The following is a 25,803-nucleotide window of genomic DNA, read 5'->3' on the forward strand; positions in this document are numbered from 1 at the left end:
GGAGATACAAAAGAATGCTTTTTTTTTTCATGAATGGAGATGTAGATAGTCTTGCCAACCATTCTTTGGAAAGAATTCTTTCATCTTTCCTGGAAAATAAAATACAGTATATTCTTCCTAGAATTGAGTATGTTACGACTGTGAAAAATTAGGTTATCCCAAAAGTTTCGTCAGTGACTTGCACTCGGTTATTTTGTGTGGCAGTGTTTATATAAATAAACAACCTAATTTCTTAGATGTTAATGTTGTAACATTAATGGAGTAAAATGAATGGTACGCAATTCAATAATGTAACATTAGGCATAAAATACTGTGTATGTATTGCTATTTAAGGAAATGGAAGAAACTTTTGGCAACCTGATATAGAAATTTTTGTTCTTTTTTAGTGTAAGTATAATGTACCCCATTCTCGTGGCTTATAACTGAATGTAATTATACAACTGTCTAACTTATGCTCATTTTGTTTCTTTTCGAATTACACGATTTCATACAAAAACCCATGATTTCAAATTAAGCGGTATTTCGAGGAACGAATCTTCCGTATAAATTGGGGGATAGGTATGTTTTTACCTACAATTTTCCTACATTTCCCTAAAATTATTCTTAGATAAAAGACTTAACATGTATCAATAAGTGTCTCAAAAATCAAACTAGGTCTCTAACGACCTTTCCCGATATTAATTTCTGTGTGAAAAAAGATAAAGTATTTGAAATGATTGTGTACTCACCTCTCGATGCGCAGTACCATCCGTCCGCAATAGATGGCGCGCAGGTGCCAAGATGAGAGCAGCCAAGATGGCGTCCTTGCTTCATTTTCGGCGCGTCTGTGGATGCGTAGGTTACCGACACCGCCGCGTACAGGCGCTGTCGATCGCTTGCGAGTCCAGAGAACAGTTCCTCGAGGATGTTCGCGGTAAGGATCTTCCGAATCAGAGATCCGTGGCTTCCTCGGTCGTCCGAATTTCCCGCGAGATTCTGGAATCGTCACGACAGACATCCGTCGACGGACAGTGACAGTCTCTCCTCGTTTGTGTCGTCTCGAGGGTTATCCCGCAAGGACAGTGTCTGTTTTACCGTGTGATCGTGAGCATTCGAGAGCGAGGAGAGAAAGAGAGAGAAGAGAGCGTGCTCCTAGAAACTGTCGTGCGTGTAACGAGTGGTGCGGTTCGCTCAGATGTTCGAGGCGAGATTTCTGTACGATCACATGGTCGCCTCTCGTTGTTTACTCGGCCGTGATACGCGAGGAAGCTGGATGCTCGTTGGTTGACAAGGTGCACGCAAGACAACGTCGAAATACTCTCGTGAGTCGATGAAACGAGTTGCTGTCTTACTCGTGGGACCTGGTGACTGACGCTGATCGCGGAAGCTGGATATCTCTTCGTCGTCCAGGTGAAAAACAAAAGGAGCTCGTGGAACTTGTCGTCATTCGATTGTTTTAACAATGGTGAGTACTTTTCTGAACACTGGAAACGAAAGACTGCTCCAGATTGTCGAGCGGCTTCGATCGCGTCCTTCGCATGTATTTTATCCGCTCGCGTACTCACGTGACAGCTGTCAAAGGGCTGTCACGATGCTATCCAAATTACAACATTCCAATAACGTTTCGTCCTTCCACGTGAGGCGATAAAACTTTATCTCCGTCGGGGACAACAGTGTACACCCCCTTTTTTACGATCGTTTCGTTGGTAGTTTAAATTCCAATCAGAGATACGAGAATGGGTGTTTCCACGTCAGTGTTGGGCATTCATTATCGGAAACGATGAATGGTAAATACTGCCGCACCATTATTTGAATTTATTTGGCTTGTATTATCGTCGCGGAGTAATTATCTCGGACATTTTTAAATGCTACCAATGACGGAAACTATGTGACGATAAATTCGCATGAGTCAACCGTTTAACGATTGGCAAGGTCTTTCGTTGCGAAATCAAATTTGTATTATTTCCCCACTTTACTTATAAACATCGTCTAGTAATATAGATACTTTATGCATTAGAATAGTCCAGATTGGATGTATGTAACACACTACGTGCAAAGTGGTATACTAAAATTATCTCTCCACGTATTTGACCATTGTATTTATGTCTTTATATCGTCAAGGGATTATTTTTCTATGTATTACGCTATGACTACCCTGGAGGATGAAACCGAAAACACAAATTTTTCATACTTGAACCTCTTCGTGCCTCTATTGTATAAATTTTCAATTTTTCATCGCGAATTGTTTCACACTATGACACTACTTCCAATATCGATAAACCGTTTCATTTTTATTCAATTTTCATTCGGTGTTCGACGATTTTTAAGCGGAATAATACCCATTGGCCGTCTCAGGCGTTTTGTTGCGAAACGAATTGTAGACGCACGCGGCATCGAATGGGCGCTAACGAGCATAATCACTCGGTAGACAAATAACGCGTTCTTTATTCTGTATCGGGGGCTGCGGCTTTGAATGCGATCATTGTTTCCATGTCTCTATTGTATTCTTTCGTCGACGCAAAACCGGGGATCGTTTAGCTGGATTTATTTCATCGCCCGTTGGCGGTGGGGATGCGTTTTCGTTCGTTTATAATTGGAATTCAATTAAAGGGCGAACGACCCCCGCATTTTCGAATATGCCGCGCGTTCCGTATTATTTGATCGGGAACGGATAAATTCTGTGCGAGTGTAATGCGAAACGACCATTCGATTCGCGAGACCGTTGACGGTCAAACGAACACACGCGACGCACGATTCACGCAACACCCATTCTCGGCGACGCATTACGTTTAAACAATGGGGACCGCCGTGCACGGGTGCGACCTAAATGCGCGATAGCCCGCTTTTAATCTCTGGAGATGGAATGCACGCATCGATAAACCACGGTCCGCCGCCGGTATCCTCCGACCGTTTTACCTTCCCGGCTGTTATCAAATGCAACAGAAGGCAGCTATTGCAATCGGTCAAAAATTTCAACGACACCGCCGATTTTTTAACCTCTTCTGCTATTTTCGGTCCCGTGCAAATTTCAATGCATACCATTGCACCATTTCACGCTTCCCAGAATAATGGCCTTTCACCTGGAAATAAGTGGCAGTCATTTTGGACACCTAAATGTTTTGCACCGAAGTATTCAATTATTCATTTATCGCCTTGAAATTAATGATACACGGTGATTTTTTTTTTATTCAAAGTCAAGTGAAAGTTAACGTAGTTGAGCGTGCCTTTTAATATCATCAAAAACAAGAAAGCTAAAAGATAATTTTTTGGTAAATACAGTATTTACTCCTTTGAATTGAATTCTTCCCCTGAAAGAAAAGTCAAAATTCAAAGACAACCGACAACGTATCATAGACCATTTCATCCAACATTCACATTATAATACATTACACAAATGAGAAAGGTATTTGAGGTAAATAAAACACTGTGTGTACATCTAGGATGTTTCATGTATATACTCCACGAAATTATTTCATTAAATTACCTACATTATAAAAACCAAGCATCCACGCATACAAGATTTAAAGAGAATTCAACGTTTAAAGTCCAAAAACGTACATATCTGTGATATAGATCTGCATCCTTACATTTTCACAATTTCTATACTCCTCCTGTCTCGCTCGGTTACTCCATGCGTTCGCGATCGTATCCAGTAACAATAGCAAGATTGAAATAGCAATATTTAATTCCCCGTTTACGCGACCTCTCAGCGATTGTATCGCGCCTTCCTCCTTGCGTATATTGTATCAATTTCTTTTTTGCCCGGCGCTCTCGAGACGGAATACTCGTTTTTCGCAGACACGAGAGTAATTTCATCAAGGATGCTCGACGGAGTCCGTTGCGGTTTTTCTACCGAAGAATCCTTAATTATCGAGCCCATTCTTCATCGAGTATGCTCGAAAGAGTTGGTTGTTTTTGCGGAATCGCCTCGTCGACGATGGAGTCATAACCACGGGAACCGTCTTCCCCTGTAGAGCGGTTTGCATGGAGGTTCGTTAAAAGGGTGCACTTAATCGTTGCAACGATGTAATTGCGGTACGCTCTCGTCATATTTTATCCGTGACGTAGTAATTAAAGAATTCGTGCTCTCCCCCGTGGACACGGGTGGGTATCGTTCGCCAAAGGTTTCGCCTTTAAACAATTTTAATAAGCGATGTACGATTCCCGGCGTGGCAACCGGGATTCTCTTGGGTCGAAGACAAAAAGATCGCTCCTCTTTTTCGCGAAGAAGCGTCGGCGCCGGGGCGCCAGTCGAAACCGTTTGGAAGAGTGCTTTTCTGCTTGGAAAGTGCGATTCGAGGTAACTGAACTTCAAATAGTAGGATGTTCCGCGAAAAAAGTCCGCGTTTCTTTCATCGCGAGTACCGAATACCGTCGATCTTTTTTCCACGGGTATAGCGTTTTTCCACCCTTTCGTTGGCATGCCGGAGGAAAATCGCGTATCCTCTGCACGGTGAAAAATTTAATACGGATTTCCTCCCGGGCCATTAATGGTATTGGACGCGTTCGGTGGGAACTCGAAATGCTTTTAACCGCGAACAGGCTTACGCTGGCCCCGTATCGCCGGGGTGCGTTATCGCCGATCGACGTTTCATCGACAAAAGGAGAACTTTTCGTCGTCTACGGGGAAGTTTCTTTATGCGGCGTACCGTCGATCATCGGTTTACTCGATGCCAGGTGCCTGGCTAGGCGAAACTCACGGCGATCCATAACGTAAGACCCGGTACGCGAGGTGTCTGCCCCGCGATAAATCTCGTTATCAGAGATGCGTCTGACGTGACGTTGCTACTCGGCTGTAGTAACGCGTTGCAGGCCGACGGGAGCGGTCGGGGAAGTCAGTATTTCACACCTCAAACGGCTCCAATCGATTTCAAACGCGGGATGTTGCGTTTACTTCGCGGTCTTTGCTCGATCGAGAAACTGGAGCACAAAGGGTAACCAGAAATGCAGGTTTTGTTTGATGGAATACGGATATGAGATATGATGTACACGATAAAGAATTTATTCATTGTAGGGTTGTGTTGTGTTATTAATTTTCGTTCGATTAACCTCTTCGGGGACGATTTTTCTTCACGCTTTTATTATATCTCTAACAATTCATCGGAAATAACATTATCGGTGGAGCTAAACCATATAATTTTTACTACTCTTGTTAAGGGATTTTGTAGTGAGTAAGGTAAAAAAACCTAAATGTCCACATATGTGGCCAAGGCCGTGAAGAGGTTAAGATTAATTTCAAAAAGTATGGCACGTGGAATGGAGACAAGGAATAAAATGAAACTTCGAGCTACAACTCTGGGTTTAAACTTGATTTTTAATAATATCGACTTCCGGAGCAGAGATGCGATGTGGTTCAGTTCGATTTGGAATCTTTAGTCTTGTGCAGTGGGTTTTATTATGCATGGGAAGTAAGGAAGGAGGGGAACTAAGATAAGGAAGAGTTTTTGGAAATTTCCTAGGGGATTTGGACGCTAGAATGACTTAGGGTTTGCAGGGCACGAATGATGCTGGTTGTGACTAGTAACAAAATACATATTCTATATGCGACGGTTGAGTGTTTGCGCTTGAAAAGATAAAGAAGAACGTTAACCTAGGTTAGTTGCATGTATGGATAGGACACATGAGTGCATTACGATAAACACACGTGTCTTGTCGATATATCATATATACATATGTCTGATATATTGACAAAACAAGTACCCTTATTATCACATACACAATCAATACCATTAATATTCGTACCCTCTATGTATATCGAAGAAGTTTGACTAAATTAAATAATAGTTTTGATATGACCAAATGAATCTTTTATTATAAATATGTCCACGAATATGCTTGTACGTGTATATATTTATACATACATCAACAATATTTATATATAAACATACACTTGGAAACGTCAAACTTACCATGTAATTTAAACAAATTTCTTCGATAGATACAGACGGTACTAATATTAAAATAAAACAGGTGGCAAGTTGACGATCGAGTACATCCGCAAACGAATTTGTCCAAGCAGCGACAAATAAGAGTTTAAGGAGGTCTCAGGTGTTTCGCGTGTGGAGTATCTCGATGAAATATCTATACGCGTTCGCATGACACTTGGGATAATATAATAGCGACGCGTTAAGCCCGCCCGCACCGGACGTACATTGTGTCAAATCGGAAATCGAGGGGTTGGGGGGCAAATTCAAAGCACGTATAGCAGCCCCAACCACGGCATCATTGGCTTATCGACAGCGTAATTCGCGTCAGAGTGGTTCCCAGGCCTCGCTGGCAGACCATTGTTTCGTTTCCAAAGATAAATGCAAGTCGGCGCGCCGCGGCCGGACAAAAACGGCCTTGCGAGTGACGGTCTTTATTAATTGTCTACGTAAATAGGTACGTGCACCGGCGGTGCACATAATTCAACGCACCCGATGTGTACACGTGTACACCTGTCGAGTTGGGTTCGGGTACCTATGCGCGTGCAAGCATATCGCTCGCCTCGCAGCGACGATGGGAACAATCGCGGGGGTGTTTCTGATGCGATCTCTCGAGATTGTTTATGCCTCTTGAGTTTAATCGCAAGTCGATCAGGACGTCTCCTGATCTGCAACTATGCTTGGGAAGTGTGCGATACTTCTCTGTGAGCAGTGACACGTTATCCTGCAGCTATTGTACGGTCGCAAAATTTAGGACGCGATGAAAAATGGAAAAATAGCGCGAGGATAGGAAGGGAAGCTTGACGATGGATCACGAAAAGCGTGATATAAAATTACTGACGTTTGAGGTAGAAGTTCGTGCTCGTTGTTCACTCGGCCACGGAATTTCACGAGATTCGAAGTTCGTTCGCTAGCCGTTTTGAATGTAGACGGACATACGGTATTCCCCGGAAGGTAATTAGAAGTTTATTACGCTCGTTGCTCATGGAAAAATTTCGCATCGATGGATAACGCCGTTGTATTTCCTTTTCGAGCTCGAATTTTTCTGAATTTTTTTTCGCGTCCGTTTATACCGATAAAATGATTCGAAGTAATCAATCGTGACAAACTCAATTTATTCATTATGTTATTGGTTTATCGTCTGTTTCTGTTCCTTACTTCTCTGCTACATTTAATCATAACTTATTTATCCCATTACACGAATACAATTGTAACTTTATCCCTTCGGAACGGTAATACCGTGCGGTTGATCGATTATCTTATGCAGAAATGCACGATGACCCCTCGTTGTCGTTAGCGATACACCGAGTAACCATAATCGGCCCATGAAACGTTAACGAGAATGAATCGATCTACAACACGCGGCTACTTTTACAGAAAAACACGCACGAAGCTTGCAACGAAGTCGCGCGATAATTACGGTAAGAAATTTCGTCGCCCTCATCTTCCCCCCTACTCGTGATAGCGTACTCGCCTAACTTTGCAAGGCAGTTTCTGCTTCGGCGACACGCTGGGTTAGTTCACGCTGCAACCACTGCATTTATTTTCGACTTAAGCTTATTCTATTTCTTGCAGCTTGTAACAAGAAACGAAATCGTTTACGGTATGGAGCGGAACCTTGATTATCGCAAGAAATCTGGGAAACTAGTGGGAATAACCGAGGTTTCTGCGATAATCGAGGTAACCAATTCAATGAATTTAACTAAACAGCGTTTCCCCACTAACACCACCAAGCTTATCGTTTAGCGTCCATCCCCTCTATTTGTCGACACAATGCAATGACTGAGGCCCTCGTCCAATAATCGAGGTTGCAATAATCGAAGTAACCGATCCACCGAATGCTGCTCTATACGTTCCAAACTTACCGTTTAGCAACTATCCTCTTTATTTGTTTCTCTTCGAGCCTCGCACTATGTTCAAGCCTCTCGTATAATAATTTAGGTTTCAACTATCGTGGTTTTGCTGTACTTTCTACAATTAGTATTTTTCAAAATATGTTTTCGAGACTCAAAGGGTGGATTTTATTTTATCACTCAGGATTTATTATTTTCATGCAACTTTAAGTATCGCATTTTTAGGCCTGTACGTTTTACTTTGGAACGATGCCGTTGTATTAAAAATGTATATTTCCAGAAACGGCTATGCACTTTGGATTAAGGAAACTAGTTAATTGTGTTTCACTGTTCTAACTGGAAACCATTTATTTTTGAAAAAAATAAAAAATGATTTTCTAGTTGAATACTTATACCAAACGTAATGTACTTCAATGTGCATAATATCTTGTTGTCGCTCCAATAAAAATTCTTGAGAAAGTCTGAAAATCCGGGTTGGCAAAGTGGTGTAACCCCATACCCTAAGTTTCAAATTTGATACCGGACTTTTAAATCAAATTGTACACTCGGAATTGATTTGTTTTTAACATTTGCCTACTGGCAATATAATTTGTATCCAATAAATACATTGATATTTTTTTTTTAATTCAATTTGGAAAATCAGGCTTCTATGGGTTAATAAAGCGATCAAAATTCTCACAACGAGCCTTCCTGGGTGAACGCATGTAACGCAGCATCGAAGCCTGCTTTGTTTCGATTAGGTCGTCCATTTATTTGAAAATTTTCGTGGGAATATTAGACGTAGCCCGCGTTAAACGTTCCATGGATCTATATATTCGTGAAAAATGAAGGATCACGGCGAGCGAGGAGGAACACGCGAGCATAGTCGCAAACAAGAAAGAGACCGGGGCGGCACCGATGAGTTATGAAGCCCGTAGCTCGTTTATTATCGCAACGACGGGGTTAATCACGCTCCGTCTAACGATTTCCTTGTTAAACCCAGCGCTGCTGACGATGCCGGGATTCGTGTTATTTCGCGGCCCGGTTCTGCGAGAGCAAGGTAGAAAGTTATCATCGTCTTTCGGAATTTCGCGGAGCGAATCAGTCACGAAAACCGGGAAGGGGCCTCGAATGCGAAGAATTAAAACACCGTAATCTAGGGAACGTCGGCATTTCGTACGTTCGAACAGGGACGTTAATATCGCCGTGGAAGCCGTTTAATCGCCTTGATTAACATTTTCCTCGTACTATACAGTCTATCGCTTCCATTGTCCCCGACGCTGTACCGACGCTGTACCGACGCCGACGTCGCGGGATATTAACAACTTTCGAAGCTGAACTTTACGCAATATCGCCTCCCAGGTTAACGCAGATTCGGAGGGGAAAGTTTGTTTATTGCACGGGATGGTCATTGGAATATCTTCCGCATCGATGGGTATACGAAATAAAATGTTCAAAGAGGAAGTCGAGATATTATTAGGTCATCCCGTAAGCAATGTTGTCTCTTACGTTACTGTAAAAAAATATCTTGCAAATTATTCCGCATCTTGACCGTCTATTTATTGAAACTGAAAGGGTTAAATCGATATTTTTCCTTCATACATTAAATTTTAGGATATTCGCGAGTATAAAAACCACTTGCGACATCGTATCTTGCATCAGTTTCAAATTGAAACTTTCAATGAAGCATCATGGCCTAATAGATAAAACTTTAAATGTTTGATACTTTTGGAATCCTAGGATAATTCCGAAAAGGACCTACGTAAAGATAAAGAATGGGTTAAAGTTTAATTAACGCGAAACTACCGAGGTCAATGCATTCCTATTGTATGTAGATATAAATACATCTTTGTAATTGGAAAGAGTAATAGTTCAGTGACTTTAGGAAGAAGTTTAAACTACATGAGTCAGATTGAGCAGCTTGGTAGTTTCAAAGTTAATGCCTGATTAGCTATCAAATCGAAGAGTCGCGCGTCGAAATAATGATCTCATTTTTCTGGCTGAAACAGTGTCGTAAAGTAAAGACTTATTGCTATCTTATCGTCGTGCATCGCGGGACGTTGATAACAAGTTTGGACCATAGTCAACTGTCAGATAAATCGGCAAGGAACCGTAAATTAAATTTGTAATCACGAAGAACTTGCGAGCTCTCACATAATCATATCTGAGTCAATATGTATTCTTCTTTAAAAAAGGAAAGAAATTACTCGAAATTGTAATCGTGGATTACGCTTCCCCGATAATAGATAAAACTTATCTTTTACAAATTTACGAATTCTTTCTGCACGTGTAAAATATACATGTTTGCCGTTGAAGAAGTCGATTGCCAAGCAATATTTGTTCGCATGAAAGTAAATAGATTTGGGCGATAAATTTATTACACTTTGCATTCCACTTCTTAACAATATTACCCATAAGTGGCGTCCTCAGGGGCTGTAGCTGTGCATGCTCGCAGCTCCTTCTAGCACCATTAATGCCTAGCAATGGTGCCAGAGAACGGAATGATAAGAATAGAAAGGAAAAAGAAGTACGCAAATATGTTCTTTCAAGAATAGTAACAAAATCTCATCAAACCACCTGCGCGTCACTGTCATTTCTCCCAGAAAATCACCGAGTTTATTTTCGCGACAGTCCGAGAAGCAAAAGTGACAAGACACGAGCCAGTGCTGCATTACGTCCAGTCGCCTTTCATGAATTACGATACAGTCGAGTTTCAGCTCTTTGATGCGTTCGCTGGTTACGTAAGCTCCTGGTGGCACGTGTCCAGGAAGAAGAATTCCTGTTTACGGTGCAGCATCTGCGCAGTTGCCGCGAAAACGATAAATCGTCGTTTGCCTCTGTCGCGATTCCGAGACCGATTGACCACGGGCCATTGATATTTTGGGGGTAGTTTACGGGAAGCAGCGTTTCCACGATTGCCTCGTAGCCTCTAGTAGACGCTTTAACTGCACGCTCGGAGCACGCGTTGTAGGCTTGTGACGGCTTTCGGAAAGTACGTACGTGCTTCGTTCCAGGAGCAGCTCGCACCTTTCCTCGCGTATATATTGCCTTAAACGGGCGTGCGCTCTGATGGATGCGAAATACGTGTCGCGCTTTACCAACACCCTTGAAAATATTTGCGAGACGTAATTTCTTCGCTGAGTTTCTCGAGTAATTAGAAATATAGCTCTCCATTTCTCATTTTGGTTTGAATCGATTTGACTTGATGGTTTCTTAACGTCTAAACGATAGGAAATATAAGCTAATTATTTCGGAGGATGTGGAAGGTTAGCCACTAAAAAGGAATAGGAATATCGTTGGTTAAATTATTTAAAAATTCAGAAAAGGGAGAAAATGGAGACTTTCAGTTGTCGTTGATTTAAAAAAAGAAAATAAAATTTAAATACCACTACGATCCATCTAGGACACCAACCTATTACCCAGATTCCAAATAATTTTCACAGTTCGATCCTTACAACGGTATCGATTCGCCAGGCAATTCGATTACTTTAATGCGACGTAAAACGTACCCCGGCGAGGTTTCAGTTCCACTTTTAACGTTGTCACGAGGGTGAGCGCGTAAACATTCGAAACACGTACACGTCGCATCGATTACCGATCTTTTGTTTGCGTGCACAACGATCGACGCTGTTAACATTATTACCTTTAGCCTCGGGCCGATAATATCCAAATTCCCCATTGTTCCCTTGTCGTAATTACTCTTCGGCGGATCCAACGCGATCACCTACCGATAATTCGTTACGAGTTTACCATTTAATTGAAGCTTCTCGCCTAATTACCCGGCTATTGCTACCCGAATCCCCTAATTATTCATTCGCAAATTACCGAGATTTTGAGAGGGATAGCGTCGCGCGAAGATTGTAAATTGCGACGCTTTAATCCTGGAAAAATTCGTAAATAGGGCAATTGTAATAATATAAACAATCGGTAAAGGGTGTAGCGGTCGTATTCTTGCTCTCAGTTTTTAATTATTCTTCAGTCTTTTCGTTTCCTTAGATACGTTAAATGTAGGAAATAAGTATGCCTACGGTAGAAATTTATGCTCTTCGACAGATTTAAAATAAATTAATACATTCCCCATCGGCAGATATTTTACGTTTCTAATACCGAGTACTGAAGAAAATAATAAAATTCCGAAGCTAGACATCGCAAATTTGCATCGTTAGGGTGAAGATGAAAATTACAAAATATGTTTTGAAATATCAATGTTGTAAATATGTAAATATGTATAAAATAAAAAGATTTTCATAATTTGGAATAGGAGTCAGGAATAGAATTTGAAGTGGCGTGAATGCACGTCGGAGGTCGCGAATGTGTTAAGCTGTTTGCATTCGAGGATGATCAGTTTATATCTGGATCGAGAGACTGGTATTCGTAAATGTTCATATTTTAATTTTGCACTGAACAAAACAGCGCGTCCATAATGGGGAAAGGTGTTTCGTACCCGTCTCGATATCACCTGACGCTAAAAGCTGCGGAAAAAGTAAAACGCCGAAGTGACGGCGTTTTATTTTTAGCCGTGCAAAGATGTAGATAACGATATTGCAACAGTCTAACAAGAAGTCATGGAAAATCCCGAGCTGGGTCTACCGGCGTTGAATGGGTAAGAATAGGATCCTAGGCTCTGGAACAACGGTGATCAAGCCAAATACGGCAAAGTCGTTGCCAGGATTCGCCGGCTATTCTCGGGATTGGGAGTGCAACGAGAGCTGCGTCGCGAAATATAATCTTGGAGGTACATCGCGCATTTCCCGGAGTCCTTGATGACTCACAATCTCGAGTTCGTCCTTTCAATCGGTGTCGTATCCTGGCGATTCAACCGACAGCCGTATTTTTATCGCGATCACTATTTTTGGCAAACAGCTTGGACTCTTTGCCAGCGATACTTTCATTTGGATCTGCGATCGGCGTGATGTTAAAAAATCGAACGCATTTTTAACCCTCCATTCACGTAGTTAATTGATATCGAAAACACTCCGCGCGAATGGATACTAAGATATTTGCGCAAAATGAGAGCGCAGGTTTAACGTTTAATCAAATAATTTACGTATCGTATGAGGCTAATAAAAATCGTTTGTATCGTTCCATTTAATTTTTATGGAAGGGGACAATTTTTGTGCAATTTAAAAGAAATGTAAAACATGGATTTAGATAAAAAATGTAGATCTTTTCTCGTGGCATAAAAATTCAGTTGTATAAAAATTGACTCGAATGGATAATTATTGCAAAACTCTGCCACACTCGGGCATTATTTTCGTTGCTCTCGAACCGTGTCAACCTAAACCGTCCCGTACGAAGCGAAAGTTCGCAGCGCTTCTTCCGCAACGGAAAATCGGAATTATGCAACTCTGGTAGCGGTGCAAATCATGGGATTGGTGTACAACCGTATCGTGTTACAGTTTTCTCAGCTTGAAACTCGAATGCCACGCGCAAAGCGTATATCCTAACTTTGCCCGGTTCCGTTTCGCTGTATGCAAATTGCGTTCCCAGCTACACACGGCGAAGAATAAGACAGATGCTCGATATTGGTTACGAGGGAAGTTGGATGCGTATAAATCGCCCAGCAGAAGGTACAGCGAGAAGCAATTTCGTGAGTCGCGTCATAACGGGTTATCGTAAATAACCGTATCGACTGCCGCCTTAACGATTCTATTCGTATCTTACAGCGAACGTTGCGATTGCGCGTTCGGTTAAAATTTCGATCAATGGCTTGGCAACCTCCTTCATTCTTGGGTCGGGATTCGATGAACGGTATCTATTTTTTGTTGAAAAGTTTGCGAGTGGGATCACGTGTTTAACACGTTGCGAAGATTCAAGGTGGTTAGAATGCTAATAGGATGAAGCAGTAATTAATTCAAGAGTAAAAGTCTGTCGAAAAGTTCAGTTCTGAATTACAGATCGTAATAGAGAAGCTTTCTCGATTCTGTTCAATGTGCACACTTTTTGGTGTTGCGATTGCTGAATTTTGTAATACTTGCAAACATTGAAATTGCAATTTTTTATGCCGTGGAGCAGAAGATATCTTCAAATACAGTTATCTTTCATTTGTCCAGGGTATCTCTTTCGTTCGCTTCATGTTTCTTTTATCGAAAGTAACAGTAAATAATTTAAAATAACGGTCGTAGCACGTTATGAAACTACCACAGTTGCCGGATCATTTTTTATGTCAGGATTCTTCTACCCATGGACCATAAGTTACCCTTCATCCTGATTTAGATCTAGCCTTGCCGAAAACATACACGCGGAAACGATACCGCACCATAACTCACGCGAACGAAATCCATGGCGTAATTACGAAAGGGTGAAACAAATGCCGGAAGGATTTGGCTTCTTTGCGTTAATGGCTCTGTTGGGTCTGTAACAGCCAGCTGGCGCGGCGCGGTGTTAATTACGAACACAGGTACGCGCCAGTAGCCGTAATGTCAGCCGATCGTTGATTCTGGAGCTTATTCCCGGTACCTCCGCGTTTGCGGTAAACGCCGGCATCCCCCTGCTACAGCCATAATCGTTGATTTTAGGTACACAATGGCAGTTGTACGCTCGCGGCAAGTGCCGCTATTTTCGACGCTACATACGCCGCGCTTACTCTTGATACGTGCCGTATGTATAGCAATCGCAACAGTATATTTACACGATACTGCAATTCGAGCTCAATCCCCGGACTTACTTCTCCGTGATGTCTCCGACACGTACTTACTCACCAGCGTGTGCGAACGATTACCGACGGGTCGAATGTTCACCGTGAGCTTCTCCATAAAGCAATTCAATTTATCAAGGGAGGATTTTGAAAGCGAAGAGATCTTTCTACATTAGCATACAGCGACGGTGACTTACTCGAGACGATAAAGTCGATCGAAAGTTCATTTCTCACGTGTGAAATTAATAATTACTGCACAGTACGAGAGTATGTTAAGAGTACTTCGACCTTCTTTTTTTATCAGGAACGTTGAACATTACGGGATCGAGTCTTCCTAAATTTAAAGTAGAAAAGGAGTCTCTAACAAGAGAATTGTATATTCCGAGATCTCGACTCTCGTGTCTCGGCGAGTTGGCCGTGGCTTTATTTCCTCCTACACCACATTTGCGTTTCATTCATAAATAAGAACCTTGCACGCGAGAACGACGGGAGCGTTCCCGACGATGAGTATAACGATGCTCCTCAGGCATCCTCAAAGACTATTAGGCAAGTATGGCGTTGCACAATGCCGATGGTTTTCTGTTAGAGCGCGCCGGCAGTCAAAGGGTTAAAATTCCACGGTTGTCGGAGAAATTGCCAACTCGTGTAGTCGTTAGGGAACGATTAACGGTTATCCGGGGCCATTAACGGAAGCGCTTGAAGCACTTTAATTTAGCGTAAAAGCATTATTATAGAGCAAATAACATTTTCGCGGGCTCGCTCGGCCTCCCGATAAGCGCGGGTGGCGTGCAATTAGTTAAGGGATACGATTAACCGTTTCCTTCCGCGGTGATCCGAATACCTTTCAGTGGGACAGGGAAAAGGAAGTAATAATTAGTAATTAAAGCCGCTACGCGAAGCCACTGCTCGATTACGCGTGCTGGATGAACCGATGTTTTCATTCTTATTTGAACCGAGTCTAAAAGCGTTAATGTACATCTCCTTTTCATTTATTCGATATTTTATGCATTCTTTCATGCTCGTACCCTCATTATATAATTCGTACATAAAAATTAACTTCATTATGCTATGATACCTCAAAAAAGATAGCAATTACAATTTCATGCTCGTGCCCTCATTATACAATTCGTACATAAGAATTAATTCTATTATGCTATGATACCTCAAAAAAGATAACAATAGGAATTACAATTCATATAAGCGTTCTAAATACATTTCGTACAAAGTTAAACTATGTTTTATAGAACAGAAGCAAGTGTCTCGATATTTTTTGCGCGGTAGTGTATATTAAAATTACCGAATTCTTGACAAAATTCTTACTGCAAGGTGGGGATTCGTGGCATAGGGAACTAGGTACGTACACATCGTGGCAGTGCATTTAATCGTTGCGTAAATATTCGAATTTCACGACCGTTGGGTAATATTGTGATCAGTCGACTTAAATACACCATTTCCAAGAATCGTATCCGTCCTTCGCGTCGTGCGTGCTTTCTTGCTAACCAAAAAAAATGTAAACACGCCCAGGCAGCAACGAGCATGCATCGTTTCGATGTAACGTCGTCGAGGTCGCGAGAAGGATTTTGTCTATCGAGTATGAAGTGCTGGACGAACAAATATTTTTATTTTCATTCGAACCGAGTCTAGAAGTGTTAATGTACATCTTCTTTTCATTTATTTGATATTTAGTTACTAAATATATTAAAATTACTGAATTATTGACAATATGAACTAGGTACATATTAATTGAGTTGTGCCTCCATTCTCTATTTTCAAGGAGCGTTGGTTAACGAATATGTGTTAACGAATGTGTTCAAACGGAACATAATTGAACATTAAGGAGAGAATTGAGTTAATCGAACTAACACAAACTAACATAAACATTAACTTACACATTCCCTTACGTAGTTATTAAAAAAACCTCATTCTTTTCGGTTTCGACTGCTAGTAACTCGAGCAAGGCGAAATTGAATGGAAAGCACACCGGAATAAACATAATCCGCGCATGGTTCCTTTCCCTAGGTTAAATCATTCGTATTTCGAAACGTTGCGTTCCGGCAGCGGGAATAGAGATTATTTCACTTCCGTTCTTATCCAACCGTTCGAAAGAAGACTGGGGTGTAAATTGGCCAGTCTCCAAGATACCTCGTCAGCGCTCGGAAGCTTAAGGGGGCGAAAAAGGGTATAGAAGCCAAGTCAAGTGGGGATATATATTTTCCTTATCAGTTTTTGCACGGGGAGCTCGAACGGTAGGCACTTTCCGCGCGCTTTCCGCTTCGCGGCTCGACGTCCGAATTTAAAGCCCGTATTACATGGATCAACGAAATGTTTTATGCGGGAGATCCGAACGATTTCGCGGAGGCGTCGACGAGTGCACTTAATTTAACCACCGTAAATTACGTTGTTTACCGCGAGCAGAAATGTGGAAACGTGTTGTCATTTGACGAAATCTTCTTTACGCTAAACGGATCGCTTCTCCAGCGAGGCTAGGTAGTCTTTCTGAAAAGGTGAAGGAGAGCTTTTTCTCTTCGTACTGCTTCTGCCTCGATTCGTGCCACATTTTCTGACGTTAACTGTTCAAAATGGGGGCATACGTATCGAATAAAATGCTTCGTGACCCGTGGTATCGAAAAGAATCGCAACCAACGATTGGAACGTTTAATAAATTACGAATGTACACGGTGCAATCCCAGCATGCGTCGAGAGTTTAGAAATTTCTAAGCATCTCGGCCCGACGGGAGCACGTATCAACTAATTATTCGATTAGAACGACGGAATAGTACAGAAGCTCGTTGCGTTCCAGCGGTTCCAGCGGTGAGATCCCCGCGTTAGGGTAATACAGTTTGCTCGTTAAACATCCCGTAGCTTTCAGGGTGTTTCGAGGGGTAACGGAATATTCTATGCGACCGCTTAAGTTCATTTTGAAATTATCGAGAGAACGGGGACACGGTACGTTAACCAATTACGTCCGCTGTGTGCCTAGCGGTCGTTAGAGAAGTTACGGGAAATGAAAATTCCGTAACGTTAAACGCGAAACGGAAGTAACCCCGGTGGCAGGTAGCTCGATTCGAAGTGGATGTCGGATTCCATTGTCTTTCAGGAAGCCTGGGGAGTGACGCCCTCTCGCGCGTCTCACGTCCGCGGGCAAGAGCCTCTTCTGTGTTTCCTTTTCATACTTAACACCCTGGTCATGCATAACGCGACGTGCGAGCACACGTCCTCGAGGAAGGTGGCACCGGACGCGTACAACCGGCTCGCACACGTTGTCATCGTTGTGAGAACACCGTCGCTAAGCAGGTTTCGTGCGAAAACCCACCATCGACGCCGGAGATAACCCGTAAGCGTTTAGACGCGTTAATTAGGCCAGAAATATAATCGTACAGAGAAGAAACGTGGCGATTCGACCAGATACGTGAACGCAAGCCTGGGAAAAATTCCACGTCGATTCCAGTACCATGGGAGAGATTTATCGCGGATACCTGGGCTCGTTGGCGGAATCACGGGGAACGTGCGCGTTGCATTAATTATGCGAACGAATAACGCTCCATTCGATCCGGGAATCATTCTGCGCCGAGGAAACGTTCACACCGGATTTGCGTCTTAATTACGTAGACTTAGTTTTGGGCAATCGATACTTTGATTGGTGATTATTATTTTTAATATGAATGACAAATCCGAGGTACTGTTTCGGAATAACTCGGTCCGTTTCCGCGGCGGACTTCTCCTTCGTGGCCGTTTGTAGTTTTTTTTTTGGATCGACGGTGTTTGTCACGCGTTTCGCTTCGTTCGCGACGTTTCGCTGGTCCGTTTTAGGTAGAAATAAAACGCGAAGATAGACAAATAGAATTAGTTCGCCTGTAAGAGGAAAGCGTCGGTTTGGATTGGTGAATGGATTTGATACCGTTGACCGAGTCCTCTCGCGCGATTAGTACGAAAATATGAGGACAGAACTAGTAAATTCTATAAATACTCCCGGTCATATGCGCGAACGAGAAGTGCGAGTACCCGTGTACCGAGTAACCTGCATGTTCGACATTAGTTTGCGGTTTGTCGCGCGTCAACAAGTTTGGAAGTTGATTTAGCTGGTAGCTGGTATATTTTCGTGCCGCGACTTTATCTTCTTTCGAAATATCGGAGAAAGTGTGCCCCGTATACGTGTTAATTTGCGCTGAAAAGTTCTCATAACTTGTTGGATTTGGTTCTCCAATCCACCTGAAAGACTTCGAGAACGTCGTGGTTTCGCAAGCCTTTATCGTATTTATAGTATTTGTTATCGCTGGGGCTGTAATGACATTTAAACGATGATATTCTTATGAAATTCGTATATGTATTAACGATTTGTATGTTTACGAATATGTTAGTGGTTTTGAGACTGTGGTAGGTCCTACGATTTTCAACTGAAATATACGCCTCTCCAAGACCAAATTGTGAATTATGTGACATATACCGAACAGAATATTATTCTCCCATGATCCTGTGCCGATTTTATTCCTAAAAAGTGCGTGGGTGTATAGGCCCACCAACCTGCACGCGTTTCGTTCTTCCGGTCACGGCGATGTTAATCAAAACTTCGGTTTGGGACATGTTCATACTTTTATTTCGTCCCCCTTCTGATTTGAATATTGTACAGGAAATGCAATGAAATTCACCAGACCGAAGATATCGCGTGTCTCGCTATCGTGCGTTCGCATGGCCTTTAATTTCGTTTCGGTGACCAAAAAACCGTCGGTGTCCCGCGCCGGGACGCCCGCCGTTGCATCCTATACAGCGAGATTGCACCATGAAAAGTAAACAGCCAGCCGTTTCGTCGGCTGCTCGCCTCAATTTCTAGGGTTATCGTCAACGGGAGCGACAGTTGACAAACCACTGATGGCTCGGCCAATCTTGAAGCAATTAAGATTAAAATTTCGCGGTCGCCAGGCGGTAGTCATCCGTCGCAGCATTTTTGCCGACCTCTTATACACGCTAGACTGGGAAAAATTTTATTTGTAAGGTATGACGATATGAAACCAGTGCAACTACTTCATTTTATTTCGGTATCGAATAAACCATTTTCGTATGATTTTTATCGTGGTTTTAACTTCAACTTATTATATTCGAAATTTATGGAGTATGTCATAACTTGATGTTTATGCAAATTTAGGTACAAAACAGAGATTTTAATAAAAGTATGTCTTATGCATTTTATCATTGATATTGTCCCGTGATATTAACGCCAGACCCACCCAATAAAATGTGGAATTAGCCAGAGAAAACTGTCGCGAGGTACATATGCTCCAAAGCGTCGTAGCGAGTCAACTCGAATCGATGCCTTATCTTAATGCCCGCGTTAGACTCCATTTAACCCGCAACTTTGGTCCATTTCTCGGTAGAGCGTAATCGCGGTTACATTTGAATCGTTTAATTAAAAAGCCTATTGACTCTGTGGTCGTCGGTGACGTCCAATGTAGAGAGACTGCTCGCGCTCCGGCCAATCACGTCTCTCCGTCATTGACTCGCGAGTGGTTTGGGTCGAGCGCCGAGGCTCTCGCGTCGACTCACGGCCGCTCACCTCGGCAGTCTTCGCCGAGACGTCGCGCAGTTCGCGTCTGTATCCGCTTTTTCTGCGAAGCGAAAGGTCGCTCCGTTTTTGCGACACGGACCCTGCCTGGTACTTGTGTTATCGTTCTCGGGGCGCAAGTGTCCTACGGTATTCCGTGACGTACGTTTGTAAATCTCTCGAGAGCAAATCGATTCGAGACGAGATATCGAATACGGGGGTAGATTATCGACGAATGCGAACGCGCACCGGTGTGGTGAACGTCGAGTGAATGGTCACGAGGCGGTTCGACAGAGAACGGACCCGACGTGCATGCGAAAACCGGTTGCGTTGAGAAGGTCAGTTACTGGATCGGTGTCAGGAAACGCTTGTTCGACTGTTTGAAAGGACCGATCCTGTTGACTGTCACCGTCTGAGGAAGTGGTGACTATAGAAAGAACTCCATTCGGCCGCGTGTAAAGGGCGCGTTTCTCACGGACGCACGCACGCACGCACGCACGCACGAAACGACTCGTGCCTCGAACAGGTCCCGGTTGAAACGTCAAAGGCCAAGGTTGCTGCTTTCACGTGGCCTTTGTTCCGCGGACGAAGATGGAATGAGAGGAAAGAAAGCGAGAAAGAGGGGCGACAAGTATCCAGCACGTGGGCGAGCACGGAAGACCGAACGATCGACTCAGCACCACTCTCGTTGACGGAAAGAGCGGAGGGAAAGTGGAAAAGGTGAGTGTTATGCAACACCCAGCGCGGTGCTGCCGATTTAAAGGGGACTCGCGTTACCTCACGCACCTACCGGTTCCTCTTTTTCTCGTCTAACACCTGCGCCGAGTAACACCCGAGTCTGAGGTGCGATTCGCTCCATCGATAGTTCTTTTGCATTATGTATATCGTCGGAGCATGTGAAGTAACGCGAGAGCTTCTCAATCGTAAATGCACTGAAAGAAGTATCATATCAAGTATCTTGTTCGGTAATATGTATTATTTTGGTACCACGCGAATCATGACAAAATAATGCAGAAGTGTGACAATGAAATTGCGTAGAACAATGTCAATAAAATTATCATGTAGATGCCACAGTGACTCTGTTCGAAACGAGTAAATGTACCATGTTTAAACAATGCTTATTTCGGTACTTTTATGATTGAGATTTATCACGCTAACAAGTAACATTAACTATTAATATGTGTAATATTTTTGCTCTATCTGATAGCAGATATTTACTCGACGAGAGTAATTTTATTTTCTCGAATCTTATATTCTGTCCTTACATAAACCACTAAAATCTGCTGTCTAAATTCATGTATTAGGTTGTCCCAAAAGTTTCTTTTGCTTTATCAATAAGTAATACATGCACAATAGTTTGTTTTATGTTACATTACTGAATTGTGCACGATTCATTTTGCTCCATTACTGTTTGAATATCTACGAATATCTATGAAATTAGATTGTCTATTTATATAAACACGACCACATAAAATAATTGAGTGCAACTCGCGAAAGAAACTTTCGGGACACCTTAATAAAAATGAACACAACGTAACGGTATAAAATTCAATTTATGTTGGCTCCTAACGAATAGACCCGATCAACCGATTTGTCTATCTTCTATCTAAGCGTTCCGTGCAAATCTTAGAATATTATTATCGTGGCATTGGATTTAGTCGTTGAGTACAAATTCGAATTACACGGTCGTTGCGTAATATTATGATACACCATTTCCAAGAACCGTGTCCGTCCTTTCTTGCTAACCAAAAAAAAATTTAAACACTCCCAAGCAGTAACGATCACGCATCGCTTCGATGTAACGACGTCGAGGTCGCGAAAAGGATTTTGTTTGTAGAGTATGAATGAACGCCAAAATATTTACGGGTCGCGAGAACATCTTATCCAGATTGCGGTTATTTCTAGATGTAATTCTCGTGTCGGTCGAGTTTAATTGGTAGATACGTTTATCGTTAATGCGAGCGAAGTTTGCTATTAGAATAATTGGACAGATGGCAACGTTGTCATTGACTTGTCGCATTAACTCGGGTGACAGCAGGTCGTAGTGCCATAAATTGTCACGCCCCCAAGAAATGTCATAATCGACATCGATTAACGTATTTGTCGACGCTGGTATTCGTATCCTGCTCGATAATTCGCTCATGGTGCTAAGAGTTCATCTTGCAAATTGTTTTTTATCATCGACGTTAATGATTTGTCACAACGCCGATATCAAACAAAATTTATTTACGTTCGGAAATATCTACGGTAGGAGGCTCCGTCGCTTTACGTTGGTCGCGATCGACTAGATTATACGATTTTCAGCAGTTTTCGATAGAGGTCGCAGTACGGTCGAATCTAATGATCCTCTTAATCTTCGAGTAGTCATCCGTTCCGTACTTGAACGAGTACTTGACCCCGCTAAGTATCATGTTTTAAACGTAGCAAGCCAGTCGGTACAAGCATTATTTTATTATTTAAAGTATACGTTTTCGAGTTGGATCTGCTTTGATATGCAAATACATATCGTACTTGCTTGGTCTTTTTAAGTGCATAGCTGTCACTTCGGTTATTGCACTGAATCCATTCATCACAATACAATTATTTCTATTCTTCTTGACATTACTTTGCCTTCCATAACTCCTTAATTTTGGCTTGGTTCGCGTTATCGTAAGTCTTCACATTACGTTTACGTTAGTCTTGTCTTTGGCACACGTTTGTTGGTGCCCATTGGCCCCCATCTAGCTAGGGTAGTTCCATATTCGTATGCTACAGTCCCTGAAGGCAAACACGTATCGTAGATTAATGATTTTACGACGAGTGACGATTTGCTATCGCGGGTTGAATGTTTGAGTAGGCAGTTAGACAACTCTAACGAGTAGTGACACGCGAACTTTGATAGGAAGTGTACACAAAAAAGCGTGTCTACAGTAAAAATAAGTAACGACATGTTCGATGATTCCGATTGATTTCTATTCGTGATACAAAAATGGAAAATGTTGCCTTTCTATTTCGCAGCTCACGTCCAATGGCAAATTGCGGGCCACCTATCGCGCAACTCGCCGTGCAAAAAGCCTTTCATATAGCGAATCGACACTCCAGCCATTGAAAGAACTGTCTCAATTTTCCTTTGAAGTTACGGGGTTTCTGTTTGGAACCGTTTTGCCATTTTTCCGAGCTCGAGACCCGTGGCAATTGTACACGCGTTGGATCGTTTCGTTTCAAAATTGATTTGATTCGACGAAGCGGCAGCTGATTCAGCGAAACGAACGAAATTTAGAATGGCCGTCGGTCTTTCAATATTTAATTTGTTCGATAGTTTCGGTATCTATATACAATATATCTATACAGTTAGCTGGTTTTGTAAATTTGTAATAACACCAAGCTTCGGGGTTTATTTAATGAAAGTGAAGCGAAGAAATTTGTAGCGTTTATTCCTCCAGCATTCGGAAATGAGGCATTTATCTAGCTTAAAGAACAGATTTCTTTAAAAATAGAATTCAAAATAATAATCGCTAGAAATTTACTATTAGCTAAGACCAAAATGGTAACGCTTGACCGATCGTTGGTGTTATTGGACGACCTTTCTCGTTCATTAACGATTCGATGCCATCCAGACGTAAGGCTGTTTGAAATTCTTTCAATCTATTGCGTGTTTTCCCGGAATCTCGAATATAAACACTGGAACAAATACCAACGTTTCGACTGATCATCGTAAACAAGCTCAGGGGGAATGTTTATACGCTTCATACGAAGTGGATGCCGTTCGATTTACGGTTTACCGTTAACAGAACAGCTCTTACTACACCGCGAAAAGAATATTTTTTTTGGACATTCGTTGCAGAACGTACCACTCGTTCCATAATAGGAGCTGGATATTATTTAGAAATAAAATACTTCAGCTGATATTTTGATGATAGATGCTACGTATGTTCAAACAAAATACTATTTTTTTAAATTATTGCAACACGAACTTATGAAGTGTTTTATTTTTTTCTTACCTATGGCCTACCTGAAGCTTATCTAAGTAATCTTATCATGAAATATTACTTTCAATATTCATTATCGATTTAACGCATCGATTGCAACGGAATTTATTCACGAATCTTAACTAGATTTATCTTCCTTAATACTTCACTTCCCGAATTAATTTCTTTTTCGGTGAATAAGCCACTTGGTTTTACCCAAAAGCAAGAAACATATCGCGTTTTATATACGTTTCCGTATCTTCACATTTTTGTTTAAGGTAAAATTACATTTTGTTAAGGTAACCGTTTTCCTCCCCCAAAGGTGTTACAGACACGTGCTACCATTTCCGATAATTAGTTTCCATCGCTTTGTTTCAATTTTGCTACTTAGCGCGGTGTTTCGGAATCCGCGTTATCGTATATTGGAAAATGTAAAAAAAAAAAATATACATGTCGAACTGAGTAACCTCCTCCTTTTCGAAGTCGGTTAAAAACGGTATCTGTGTTTTATTGGCTCGAATCGTGGTGGTAATGGTGACTGATTGCGTTTCGAATTTCAATTTTGCGTTGTCGCGTGCGCGTCGCGAATGAAACGAATGGAAAGAAAGCGAACGGGTATGGGTTGACAGAAGCTTTAGGGGTTGTGGAGTAATCCCCCTCGCTACGAACTACGAAGCCTTTGCTCGACTCATCATTGGAGTCTTTGCGTTCTCTTTCGTCGGTCGTTGGTCACTTTTCGTCGCGTTGCTCGATTAGATTAGATTCATTTAGCTAAATTAATTCGAATTCATTTTCACGTCCTAAGTGACAGACATATGTTACCGATTAAGATTAATAATATCACGTAGTTAACGATAACGCATTGACTGTCACGTCATGAACGGATGTGTGGTACTAATGGTACGGCCACCGAGGTCACGCTTTTGGAGACACAAGATTTATGTTCGTAACGCGATGCAGATATCCAAATCTTCTTTTTATATACGTTTACTTGTAGTCGCTTCAACAGCAGAGTTCGTTGGGGACTAATAGAAATTACGAATTTTATTTCAATCATTATTTGATTGATATTATTCTTGTATATTTTTGTATATTTACTCTTGTCGTAAGCGCATAAATATCCGGAGTGTACTAAATTAGTATTAAAATTATCGCTTTGCTTTGGTTTGTGCTACAGTCCATTAGAATATGATAGAATAGGGTACCTTGTATGATTCACACACCGGATGCGATAAACTTTGTAAAAGCATACTGCTTGTCCCTTACGATTGAAGTGGCGATTGAAGTTATAAAATTAATCCAAACCTTGTCTTCCCGGAAATCTCGATTATCGCAAGAGCATTCATCCCCCTCGTACACAATAATCTACTATACGATGGTTCTACTGTAAAAATACAAGTTATAAGAGAGATCAAACTTGTGTTCTAAACAAGTTTTCCTAGAGAAATTCCTAAGCCAGAGTTTCTGTACGTGTGGATCATGATAGAAATATGTCTCTTCTTTGCCAAGGACAGATTTGTATCGAAACGATTCCCGATATCGGGTCGCTCGGTACTTTGTTCGTTTTATTGTCCAACATAGAAGGGGTAAGCATATACCCGATTGGTTTAAAGGTCGATCGATTTTCGACTTGGACTTGCTCCAAATTCGGGCTACCGTGAAATCGCTTTTACCGCCATATACGTAGAATGCACTCGACTTTGCCATTTTATAAAGTAGATTCTACTCGCTTCGAGTAGGGGGCTATGCAAATTGAATTTTATACGCAACGAAAGATATTTCCCGTGGAAAATTGCTCGGCTCGGTCGGCGGATACGCAAACAAGCCTTGAAATTGGTGAATCTTTATTAATTCGTCGTTGAAATAGCTGTTAGGTATATTCTGCCCGATCACTCGATGAAGGAACTGTCGCGATTCGAAAGATCGTATGCATTTGGATGATCAGAAA

General features: G+C 41.9%; 1 protein-coding gene across 2 annotated transcripts in view; it reads left to right on the plus strand.

Annotated features, from left to right (window-relative positions):
* The first annotated feature begins 885 nt into the window (after positions 1 to 885).
* LOC128880673 (beta-1,4-N-acetylgalactosaminyltransferase bre-4-like) overlaps positions 886 to 25,803 on the plus strand; it is a 94,274-nt gene continuing 69,356 nt past the window's right edge. The window contains exon 1 of one of the 2 annotated variants that reach the window (XM_054131000.1): positions 886 to 1,444. The gene's annotated coding sequence lies outside the window, so the exon portion shown is untranslated. Of the gene's footprint in view, positions 1,445 to 19,918; positions 20,629 to 25,803 lie in introns of those variants that run through there. The other variant, XM_054130998.1, reaches the window with a different exon arrangement.

Source organism: Hylaeus volcanicus, chromosome 8, assembly GCF_026283585.1.
Source record: "Hylaeus volcanicus isolate JK05 chromosome 8, UHH_iyHylVolc1.0_haploid, whole genome shotgun sequence".
NCBI classification, from domain to species: Eukaryota; Metazoa; Arthropoda; class Insecta; order Hymenoptera; family Colletidae; genus Hylaeus; species Hylaeus volcanicus.